The sequence below is a fragment of the Camelus dromedarius genome, chromosome 26 (genome assembly GCF_036321535.1).
Source record: "Camelus dromedarius isolate mCamDro1 chromosome 26, mCamDro1.pat, whole genome shotgun sequence".
Taxonomy (NCBI): domain Eukaryota; kingdom Metazoa; phylum Chordata; class Mammalia; order Artiodactyla; family Camelidae; genus Camelus; species Camelus dromedarius.
In genome coordinates this window covers 3,057,309-3,068,088 of record NC_087461.1, presented here as the reverse complement: position 1 = coordinate 3,068,088, position 10,780 = coordinate 3,057,309, and the positions used below count along the sequence as shown (strand labels likewise).

General features: G+C 54.6%; 1 non-coding gene across 1 annotated transcript; it reads right to left on the bottom strand.

Moving 5' to 3' along the window:
• Window positions 1–9,816: 9,816 nt before the first annotated feature.
• On the bottom strand, window positions 9,817–9,919 carry LOC116150602 (U6 spliceosomal RNA). The gene has a single exon (XR_004134334.1). It is a non-coding gene; the product is annotated as a U6 spliceosomal RNA (small nuclear RNA).
• Between the last annotated feature and the right edge of the window lie 861 nt (window positions 9,920–10,780).

Genomic DNA, 10,780 nt, shown 5'->3' with positions numbered 1-10,780 from the left:
ACGCCCAGCTGCCCCGTCCGCTCCTTCAGGCAGCCGCCTCCGCTTCATCGTCCTCACGTTCCCCCAGAAAACTACAGGTGCCAGACAGGCACAGAGCATCCCGCAGACGAGAGGCGCAGAAGCAGTGATGGAGACGCGCTTTCCGTCCTGTCCGTCCCCAAGAAAGTCAGCATGAGACGCGGAGCCAGAGCCCAGACCCGTGGTGTCCGGGGTGGAGTTGTTTACGGAGGGACAGGGCCTCCCCAGCCACGCCCGCCCCCGGTTCGGAGAAGGAGCCACGGTGCGGGCACTCATCACACACGAGCCGAGGGCTGGCGAAGCACCCCCCAAACCTACATGAGTGCGCTCCTGACAGGGGAGCATCTCCTACCAGGAAATCCTACACCCCAGATCCCTGTACCCAGAGTGAGCGAGTGCGGAAAAATGAAAAACGGGAGGGATAAATTAGGCGTTTGCGATTAACAGATACACCCCACTATAAGTAAAACAGATGGAAAAACAAGGTCCTACTGTACAGCATAGGGAACTATATTCAATATCTTGTAATAACCTATAATGAAAAAGCATCTGAAAAAGAATGTGTATATAACCCGATCACTTTGCTGCACGGGGGAAGCTAACGCAACATTGTAAATCAACTGTACTTCAAATACAAAAAGAAAGAAAAAGAAAAAACAAAACGAAACATATCCCCCCACCCCCGCCAGTCCCAAACACCCCTTGTTACAGTTATCCGGAGGGTTAAACGGCTGGTGGAGACCACACGATTTTAAACTCAGGCTCCTGTGGTCAGATGTGCACCGAGGACAGGAGCCCAGAGCAGGAGGGACGGGAGGGCAAGTTGGCAGGCAGGCTGGGGCGGCGGCCAGATGAGGAAAATTGAGCTGGTGTGAGCAGCAGTGACTGGGAGGAGAGGCTTTTCCAAGAAACCACAGTGGGTCTCCTTCCAAGGAGCTGGGGGCCCCTGCAGACGTGAGCTCATCGCCCCTCCCACCGTGGCCTCTGGGGGACTGGGGCCGGGGTCTCTGCCCCCTCCTGAACTCGGAGGAGGCTCCACCTGCCAGCTCTCCCAAAGAGGCCTGGACCGGACGTCCGCCCACTGACAGCAGAGGGCCCAGGCTCCCCCGCGGCTGATTCAGCGCCAAGCTTCAAGGGTCCTTAAAAGCACTAGACATCTCTCAGGACAGAAATACTGGGGGGGAAGAAGCAGTTATTCAAACAGAATTGTTTTGTCCTGTACCAACGGGCTGATTGTCTCTATTACTTTGGTAAGAGGAGAGGGACCAGGACCCCCCGCACTGCCCAGGGTTCTCTCAAACGGACATAAAGGGATGTACAAAGGGGATGTGTGCTGGGCTTTGGTTCAGGTGATCACAGAAGCCTCGGTGTCCCTTGATTGACCGCCACTCATGTGTTTCAGAGGAAACAGGACCGTTTGCTTTAGTTGCTGACGTGATTTAACTTAGGGCTGGGAGAGACTCGCTGAGCACGGCCCCTGGAGGACGTTTCAGTGTGACCAGAGGCTTTCCAGGACTCGCTTTACCTACTGAGTTTGAAGAATAAGGATATTGGGGCTAGCTCTTGAAAGAAAGAGAGAAAAAAAGAAAGGAGGAAATAGCTAAACTACCACAAGCAAGAAGAGTGGAAACCCATTGCTCATCCGTCTCCCTGGGAGCCTCCCTGCTGATAAATGTTGACTTAATGAAGATTCCCTGTCTTGTGCTGTGTTGTTGTGGAAGAGGATGGATTGAATCTGAAACTTGGCTGTGAAATCTGAGAGCTGTGAATTTCAGTCTGTTGTCCTCTGTGGTTGCAAGGAAGGCAGAACTGGTACGCAAGGCACCCGAAGACCATGCCTCTGTGAGAGTGTCCGCCCTGGTCTGTCCCTGCTCCCCGGGCTCCGGGGCAGAGGAACCCCACTGGGACGGCTGGGGCAAGGGGAGGAAGTCAGAGTCTCCGTCCCTGTGGTCGCGGGGCTGTGGTCTGAGGCAGAGACAAGAACAGGAAGTCCTCCGGAGCAGCAGGTCCAGTTCCCTTTGCCGCCAACCTAAAGAAACTTGAGGAGTGTCAGCAGCTGGGCCGGGGCGGCGCCTGAGCGGGTGGTGGTGTGCAGCAGAATCGCAGGTGGGGATGCCGTGTGGACCCCACAGAGAGACCCGCAGGAGCCGCTCCCTTTCAATCCTCCCTTTTTCCAGCTCCCAGTATTTATCCTGGCTCTGGGCAGCAGACCCCTGTGGGGACAGAGGGACCTTGTGGAACAGGGGCAGGGAGGAGACCTTCAAAAACCACAGGGCTCGTGATGAGACAGGGTGAAACAAACCCAACCAAAACACGGGCTTTAGGGTGGGGTGCGCATGCTGGATTTCATGGCTGTTCCATGAAGGGCAGGGTGCACAGCTAAACACACCCAGATGTCTGGTTCCCGGCTGACCCTGATTTCCTGAAAAACCTCCACAAAGTGAAGTGTTCCCAAAGCCAGGATGCACCGCCCCCTGCCCCATTAACACAAGCAGCAGCCTTGGGGTTGATGAATTCACCCTAAGGACCACCCTCCTAGCCCCATGCGGCTCCCTGGGTTGGGTGAGCTCAGCACCTGTGGCCCCAGCAGATTGGACCAGCCTCCCAATTCTGCATCCCCAAGGACACCACCCAAGCTCCTGATTGGCTGGAGCTGGAGGTCCATCCCCTCCAGTGACAAAGCCTCCCAGAGCCAAGGGTCCACCTGGAGCTCCAAGGACAGGGCCAACCCTGTGGTCCTAACCTTCCAGACCAGAGCTTTCAACCTTGTGCTGGTGCCTCTTTTGTTTGTCCTGCTTGCAGGGGCGAGGGAGGTAGTGTCTGAAACTGGATGGATCTCAGGTGGGACGCTGAAGAGGCAACTTCCCAGTGGGAGGTAATGTGAACCATTAAAACCTCTCCCAGCCTTCCACCATCTTTCTGCTGGGTCTGGACATATTGGCCCCCAGCATCCTTTTCGAGGACTTCATGGACTGCCTGTTTGTCCGTACTGAACAAAAGCCCTGATCAGCGGGACTGGTGGGGATCTGCCTGTCCCCGGCTTACTGGCCCCTGGACCGCCTGTTCACACATTTGAGTGCTGGGCCCTTAGGACCTTAACTGGTGAAGGGCCAACAGTCACCCTTGGTTGTTTCCAGGCTCCCCACTCTCCCCATCTCATCAAACACACAAGCAAGTAACAACCGTAGCTGACCGCCCAGACCCGGCCTTCTGGGGAGGACAATTCTGTCCCAGCCAGTGGATTCAAGGAGATTATGAACGCAGGCCTTCGCTCTGCTTCCTGACTGTACAGGTCATCCCAGGAGATGGTCTGGCCTGGGGACTGTAACCAGGAGGCAGGGCCACGTGGGTTCAGGGCTCCTCCAGACCTCTCCTCGCTCCTCCTACTTCTGTGTGAAGGCGTCGGATCTTTTCAGTCCACTCCTGGTCTGGTTCCATTATCTTTAGGACGTCTGGTTGTGTGGGACCAACCCCACAGAGGCCACATCTTTGATTCAATGCTGGGTGACCAGGGGTGCGTGGTCAGGAAGAGGGGCCAGCCCGTAACATTAACATGGCAGGGTTGTTCAGGAATGCGGACACCGGTACCCAGCACAAGATAAGAAAGCAATGGAAACAGAGAACTAAAATTAGCTGCAGATGAACAATGTTTCTGCTTCGGGCAATGGAAAAGTAAACCATACCCACATCTCTGTTTTTCCCAGGGTCTGAAGACAACCCTGGGTACTGGGGCTGTTGGCTATTCCCGGGAACATTTCAGAAATAACTCATGTTCATTTATGAGTGGGTATTTATAACAGCGTTTCAGAGCAGGTCTCCAAGAACCCCGCAAAGAAGCGTGGGCCCCAGCCCTGGCGAGGGGCGGGGCGGAAAAGGGGGCAGTCCTCTCCTGAGCACCTCTGCTTGCTGAGGCCACAACCCGGGGGCGGGTGTGGCCGGCGGAAAAGAAGGCTCCGAGCTTTGTTTCTCTGCAGAGGCTTCCCTGAGAGGATGTCAGAGCCTGAATCGGATTACTTCTAGCATTTGATGGAATGGGTGCACGCGTGCGTGCGCACACACAGGCGCGCTCTGGGCTCAGGCAGAGATTAGCGGTAACATTTCTGGAGGCACAAAAGGAAGGCGGATTCCTGAGCGGTCAGCCACAGACCTGAGCGGCCCCGGAATGCTGCCGGCTCCCAGTGCTGACATCATCTCCCCTTCTGGCTCCGGGAGGAGCCCTCTGATCCCGCAGGTCTTAGGGCGACTATTTTTAGCCGGGAACCCATCCTGTGGCATTCCCCTGGTGCACTCGAGGGAGCCAGGATTTCGGGGAGGGCCCCTTTGATTTTCTTGTGCTCCTATCTCTGCCTCTGCCTGTGACATTAGAGACTGTTAAGGATGGAGCCCACGGGTCCAGCATCCTCACTGGGTGGACAAGCCTGGAGAGGTCGACAGCCAGCTGCAAATCCGCCCTCCCGTCCCCCTGCCCCCACCTCGTCCCTCCTGCTCTGTGTCGGTTACAGCAGTTTCCAAAGAATTTGCATTTGGCACCACCCTCCCTCTCAAAAATTATTGAGGGCACCAAGAGCTTTTGTTTATTTGGGTCACAGCTGTCGATACAGGTCGTGTTAAAAGATCAAGCTGAGAAATTTAAAAAAAAATGCCTTATTCATTCATTAAAATACGTTAATAACAGATTCACACAGAAAACAAACTTACGGTGATGGGGGAAAAGGGGGTGGGAAGGGATAAATTGGGAGTTTAAGATTTGCAGATATTAAGTATAACATATACATACAATAGATATATAACAAATTTCTTTTGTCTAGCACAGGGGGCTGTATTCAATGTCTTGTAGTAAGCTATAATGAAAAAGAACATGCAAATGAAGGTATGTGTATACATGTATGTCTGAAACATGATGCTGTGCACCAGAAATGGACACACTGTAAACTGATTATACTTCAATAAAAAAATACGTTAATAAACTCATTGCATGTTAACACAAAATATTTTATGACCCATAACTAGAGCTTCCAAAACAAAAAAGATCAGCAACAAGAGTGGCATTATTGGACATTTTGCCAATGGTTTTCACGCCTGGCTTAACTGAAGACAGTAGGCTTGTTCTGTCCGCTTCCACGTTCAGTCAGCTGCACGACCACACGTCATGTAGCCTCTGGGAAACTCCACTGTGAGAGACTGAGAGTGAAAAAAGCACCTTAGTGTCTTCAGAGTTATTACGAAAAGATCTTGGATCCCGTCGGGGTTCCCTGTACCACACTTTGAGAACTGCCAGTCTGTGGTCTGTCAGGAGGTGCCTGATCTACAAGACTCTCTTAGACTCTGGCCCCTGTAGTCACTGCAGAAGCATTCATTGGAGAACTGCCAGGAATGTAAAGAAAAATGTAGCCCAACGTGACTCTCAGTCCAAAAGCTTGGTCACTAAAGAAATGGAACTGACTTTATCTTTCCGTAACGATGTGATATCTGATTTCTCTCCCATCTTCATCCGGGCCGCTGGGGTCCTTCCTGGGCTTCCCCCACCCGAAGATTGCAACATATTCCCGGGGCCTTGAGTATTGCAACGGTTTTGAGATGTGGTCCTCCGGCCTGAGGCTCAGTCCACACGCGAGCTGTTAGAGGCTCGTGTCCCCACCTGCCTCTCTTCCCTCAGAGGAGCCGAGGGTGGGCGCAGGGCCGCCCCACCCCAACCTAGGAACCGCGACCCTCTCTCTTATCCCCCCCTTTCTCCCTCTGGTTCCTTCCTACGGGCCAGACAAGTCTTCCTCCCGACGGAGCCAGGGACACAGGCAGGCTCTTTCTGCTCCTTGCCCGCCTCCTGCCTCCCTCGGGATTAAGCGAGTTAGTAATAAATGTGCTGACCCACACTGAGTACCCAGTAAATGTTGCTATTCTTGTTCTTTCTAGGCACAAAGTTGGAACTGGAAAGGGGACATTCAGGAAGAGAAGCCCCCCAGAGTTCACATTTCCACTTGTCCCAGCTTCACCAGCTGCCTCAATGGTAACTTGACGCAGCAAAGACAGCCCATGCTTCCCCAGGGACTCAGTCCTCCTTCAGGTGACCGCCTGCTGCCCCACCTGTTTTTAGGGGCATCAGCTGTGAGCTCAGTGCTCCTGGGATGCACCCCCCACAGTGTGACGGAGCCACTGGCCTGTCCCAGGCCATTTCCCTGGTGCAGGTCCACCACGGTGGGTCCATCTTGTAGAGTCAGCAATATTCATGGAATGAGAGGATGTGAACCTCCGTGCAGGCTGAGAGCATCCTCCACCAGACGCAGGTGCCACTTCCTCTCCCACCAGCTGGAGCCCAGGGGGCAGGTCTGTTTTGGCCAAGACCCATGCTCCTCATCCATCCCTTTGCCACCTGTGGGGCTGCTTATGCAAGGCCCCTAACAGCTGTACGTGTGTGTGTCCACAGGCACACAACACACAGAAAAAGGGCACAGGATGGGGTCTCCTTTCTTTCTCCCAGGCTGTCAGCTGTCCTTCCCTCCAGCAGCCTTGGTGGATGATTAAGACCCTTTTAAGGGGAAAGTACTCTCGGCATTTTTCTTCTGGTGTGACCTCTGTGGCCGGCCGGGTGGATGTCAAGCCTGGTGAGAGCTGCTGTCAGCCTCTTTTGTAAGGCCAGACTGGTGACTGGCAAGGGCCACCGGTCTCCTGTGTGCTCAGGACAAGTGAGGTCTGGTCCTGACTGTGGCTGGACCCGGAGCTCCTGGGAGCCTGGCGGCCTCATCCCTATTCCCCAGCGCAGCAACTGGGGATGAGTGGGGCGCACCCCAGGCCCAGCCAAGTTCAGAGCAGAGAAGCAGGGTGAAGACAGCCCCACAGGCCCCAGATCCTGGCTTCCTGCATCAGCTACGTGACCTGGGGCCGGGTTGAGGGTACTCAAGTTCAGAACCACAATAGATCTCAGCTCAGGAAAAATCCCCACGTTGTCTGGTTCTGAGCAGACTCGACCAAGGTGAATCAGAGGTGAGTCAAGTGCCTTCGAGGAGGAAATGACTTATCAGGCAGCCCGTCCCGGCCAGGGCACCCATCAGTCACTCGCGAGAAACAAGAGTGCAAGAGAGGGGGCAGTCTGCAAACTCCTGGCTGCAAACCTCCCTCTTTTCCAAGATCTGATGGAACTGTTGTGGCTCATGAACTTCCTCGGGGCGCTGAGGTGTCTTTTGTCCAAGTCGGGCCTGTTCTGTGCGGTGTGGGAACTCCCTGAAGACTTCTCTGTGTACTTCCCAGGGTTCCTTCTCCCAGGGCAAAGCTTTGCCTCTTCTCCTGAGGCGGGGGGTTACCTGGAAAGCAGGATACGGCTGTTGAGGGGCTGCAGACCCTGCCTTGCTCAGAGCTTTTTAGTGGCCTCCAGGCGCAGGGCTACGTGGTGTAACCCCCACCTCCTGTGTCTGCGATAGCGGCCGTCTGAGGCTGCGGACCCTGGGGAGGCGCCGGCCTTCGCACGGTGCTGTGGTGCCTCTCAGCCCAGCAGCGCCACGGCTACGGCAGGGTGACTTCTCGGGCCAGGCGTGACCTTCTCTGCTAGAGTCCTAGGGAGCTGGAGATGGAGGGAAATCTTGATGATCTAAACCCTTAAACTGACAGAAAAGGAAACCGAGGCTCAAGGCCTGTGATGTGCCCAAGGTCACAGAAGAAAATTCACAGAAGAAGCAAGACACACCCCAGGTTTCCTCTCATGGCTCCACCGTGTGCTTAATGGTTCCCATGAAGCTAGTAAATAACAACCAAATTTTTTGTACGTTGTGTTGAATAATAAAAATGATGATGATGATGACATGCTGTTTCTGTAACTCTGGAAATTACTCCTTCAATTGGGGTCTTCGGTCTCCATGGCCTGACGCTCGTAAAGCAAGGTTCGCATGCAGCCTGAACTCCAGACGCAATGAGCTGCCAATCGTGATCAGGCATTTGTGTTTGGGGAAGGGGGGCTGATTCACCTAGAATCTGGATTTTTTTCCTCTCTGTTCTCACCGTGAACACAGGATTCGTTCTCTGTATGATCTGTGAACTGTTCCCAACAAGATTGTCCTCATTTCATCTCACGCCCCCTGTCCGTAACACAAAGGCTGTCACTGATGATTCCAAGTCCACGCAGTAAGCAGGAACCCCCTGTGACTGGACGGCATGAACGGATCCAGCGCCTGGCTTTCATGGGAGCGGGAAATCGCTAACCGATGACCGTGATGCTCGCGGGCTCCAGCCTCTGGCCTCCAACCAGAACCTTTTCTGATGGCCGCCAGTCCTCTTGACACGTGCACCCCAGATGTGGGTTATTTACAGGCCGCCCAGATCCCGTGATGCCCAATGTATGGCAGCAGGGCTGCGTGTGTGACCGCTGAGGTCATGGTTATTCATTTCAAGCTGCAAAGACACTTGGTTTATAAAACCCTAGCGAGTTCACTGAGAGGGGCTTTCGGGGATGAGAAACAGTCCCCACGGCATCCTTTTTGTACCCAAACACCAGTGGGATCAGCACTCACATCACTGGTCCCCATTCCACCTTCGGGGGCAGAGGGAGGTCCTGAGCTTGCGCTGGGCGGTTTCGCCTTTCGGAGGAAGATGGTGTGAGTCACGGCGATTTACTACCAGCTCGCTAAAAACGTGTCTGATGGGTAAATGCCCCAACCAGGAGGCACGGAAACTGCCGAGAGGCTACACGAGGGCTCACAAACAGACATTTTGAGGCTTTGGTGTAAGTCTGTTTCTGGAACCAGTTTCCTTATCTGCAGTGTCAAAGCGGAGAGTGGGGAGCCAGGCTGTTCCTCAGCCCCTCCGCCCCTCCCCAGCTCACACTGCGCAAGCCTGCGCCCACGGTAAATCGTGTATTACGGGGGTGGTTTTAAGCCACGTGCCGCCTCTCCCAAGGTTGACGCTTCCTTGAGGTCCGAGGCCACGTCTGTGTGTACCCGGCTATTTGCTACCTCTTCTTCCCTCTGTGGGTTCAACACTCTTGAAGCAAAGAGGTTACGTGAGAGGCAGGAAGGTTACTTAGAAGAATTTGAAATAAGCCTCACCCCCCGCACTGTGCCACCGACAAGCACCATGGAAAACGAAGGAGAAACGGGACGGTCAACTACCTGGTAGGTAGAGGGCTTGTCTTTCCGTATCCAAAGATGTCCAGGTCGATGGGTGACAGATGACGGTCATCACTCCCCCAGGGGAGCCCTTTACAGCCCCCTGCACACAAAAGGAATCAGCGCTGGCAGTGAGCTGCCTTGGAACACATGCAACGCTAGCACAGACTGAGATAAATGTGCCCCAAACGGATCCTCTGTTTAGCACATTGCAGTGGAGCAAAACTGGGCTCATGCAGGGAACAAAGACGAGTGTGATGAAGGGCTTCCTGCCGCCCCTGGGGCGGAACCACTCATCCTTCCTCCCTCTTGGCTGGGATTTGGGTGACTTGACACACTCTGCTTACATCAGCACCTCACGTGGGATAACATGACCCCCCTGGGAGACGCTCAGTCTTGGGGGACACCCGTGGCCCGGATGAATCCTCGCTCCTCTCAGGCCCTTTCAATTCCGGACCGTGTCTGTGGGCCCCCAGCTGTATTCCTCCTTGTGCTCTTTGCGGCTTGTCCGTCCAGTTCTTCAAGCTGGTCCTTTGAGGGTGGTACTTGTGTCCTCTTCCTTATGTTTTCTTTTCTGTCTGTTTTTGTTTTTCCAGCTCTGTTGAGTTATGATTGACACAGAGCCTTGTGTAAGTTTAAGTGTACAAAGCAGTGAGTTCTATGCATGGATTGCAAAATCATCCCCACAGTAGCTGCAGGTAGCACACCCAGAAGCCTGGACCGCCTCACGAGCGCGTGTCGTCCTTGCTCAGGGGCCGTGCTAATCGCCTCTGGGTTGTTCTGATTTTAGCATTTACGTTATTTCTAAAGGCCTAACTTGGTGCTTCCCGTACTTTAAGCATTGAGAAATAAATGCAAAAGGCAATTGTGTTTGAAACACACTGAAAGCATCCTGCCTAACTTCTGAGAACCTGTAAGACAAGGGCTTCAGGGCATCTGGCTGAAGTTTGCCAAATACGACGCAGAAAAAGGATGTGCTCTGCACATCGGGGCCTGACACCCACTAGCAGGCCAACCGGCAGGGCAAGGCCATGAAAGCCGGTGTCACGGGTCATTGCATTTGCCTCCCACGTGGCCGAGGAGTCTCTGTGGCAGGTAATGGCCTGGAGGGGCTCCCACAACAGGCCCTGATAGAAGGCACAGACTGGCTGGGCTGTCCTCCGTGTGTCTTCCCCGAGGGACAACCAGCGGGAACTCAGGCCAGGATCCCGTGACAAGCACAGCTTCAGGCCGTGGTGGCAACGGGACTGGGAAGCTGTGCGTTCTACCCCTAGCGGCTCTGGCCTGAGTCTCGGCCACATTCCAGAGGATACGTTTGCCATGGTTTGTTCCTGCCCGGGCCACACAGCCGGCCTCCCCTCTGCCGCTGGCCCCGCTCTCAGCTCATTCATCTCCGCAGCTGTCAGCCGAGAACAACAGGTGAAGGCAGGCCCGGCCCATTGTCCCCGGAAGCCTTTAGCTATGCCTGCCACCCCCTCGCCAGCGGCACAGACCTCCAGCTTAGAGCGGGTCTCGCTGGGCAGCCCGCTCTCTGCACGACTGTGACCTGGAAAAACCTTGATCCAGACCCAGCCCCGAAAGTTCCCCTCATCTGGGCCTAGGGAGCTGCCCTGGGGCCTCTGAGGGGCTGGATGAGATGCAGGGCCAGGTGCAGGTCAGAAGGTGCATCCTGC